The sequence below is a fragment of the Aplysia californica genome, unplaced genomic scaffold (genome assembly GCF_000002075.1).
Source record: "Aplysia californica isolate F4 #8 unplaced genomic scaffold, AplCal3.0 scaffold00787, whole genome shotgun sequence".
Taxonomy (NCBI): Eukaryota; Metazoa; Mollusca; class Gastropoda; order Aplysiida; family Aplysiidae; genus Aplysia; species Aplysia californica.
The window spans coordinates 307244-308511 of NW_004798057.1; positions in this window are offsets into that span (position 1 = coordinate 307244).

Sequence of the window (1268 nt, forward strand, 5' to 3'; positions counted from 1 at the left end):
GTGCGTGGGCTCTCAGCCGGGTTCTGCTTGGCTGGTGCTGAGATCAAGGTGTGGAAGAGAGAGAAAGAGAGAGAGAGAGAGAGAGAGAGAGAGAGAGAGAGAGAGAGAGAGAGAAACAGACAGAGAGAGACAGACAGAAACAGAGAAAGAGACAGTAGGACAGTTGTTTGGAAAGGTCAGAAGTGTTTGCCCCAGCATCAGCAAATATTATCCTATCATCATCATCATTGTGTGCTCCTATTTGACTTGACAGTACAAAAAACGCAGCCAACGCACAGGACACATAATATTGTACCCACTCAGCAGTTTGTGTTCATCGAAACTGTTCAAGACTTTGTGTTCGGATTTGAGGACTGCGCTTTTGCCTCACACTCACTTGTGACGATCTTTTGGAACCCTAGGGATTGGACCACCCACCACCAACTACCGACCACCGCCCACCAACCACCGCCCACAAACCATCGCCTACCGCCCCCCAACCACTAATCACCACCCACCGCCCACTTCAGCCCTGTTCAGCCCACAGCCCACTTTAGTCCATAAACCAACTACGTCCATTCAGTCCGTTTTCGACTCATCGCCCACTTTATCCCACCAGCAATCGCCCGCTAACCACCGCCCCCTTTAGACTACCAACCAACGCCCACCAACCCCCCCCCCACTTTAACTTTAGCCCACCAACCTCTTCAGCCCACCAGCCACCGCCCACTTCATCCCACCACCCACAGACCACCAGCATTCAGTGAGGTGCCAACCCACCACCCAAAACACCAGTGTGCTTTACCCGACTATCAGACCGCACAGATTTAAATCCCACCTTCGCCCCTGCCCCAACTCTCTCCCGCACGAAAGCTCCACTTTCCACTGTTGTGTAACGAACCCTAGTTTTTTCTCCATACCTTTTTCTTTCAGCCGTTTTCCCTCTATTTCCCTTAACCTAACACCCCCCCCCCCTTTTCACTCACCCTTTTACCCTTACTCTTTCGATCATTTGTCGCCTTGTTCTTCCCCTCTCATTTTCTTCGCAACTCAAGCGTTTGAGATTTTTGTCGTGTCCTTTCTGCACTCTTTCTCTCTCTCACTCTCCCTTCCCCTCTCTCTCCCTCTCTCTTTATCTCTCTCTCTCGCTCACTCCAGCTCCTCCCCCTCCCTATCTATCTGTCTATCTATCTACAGAGTCATTCCCTCTCTCGCATTCCCTCCGCCTTTACCCTCTCTCCCCCCGTTCTCTCCCCCTTCCCCCTCTCTCTCTCTCTCTCTCTCTCTCT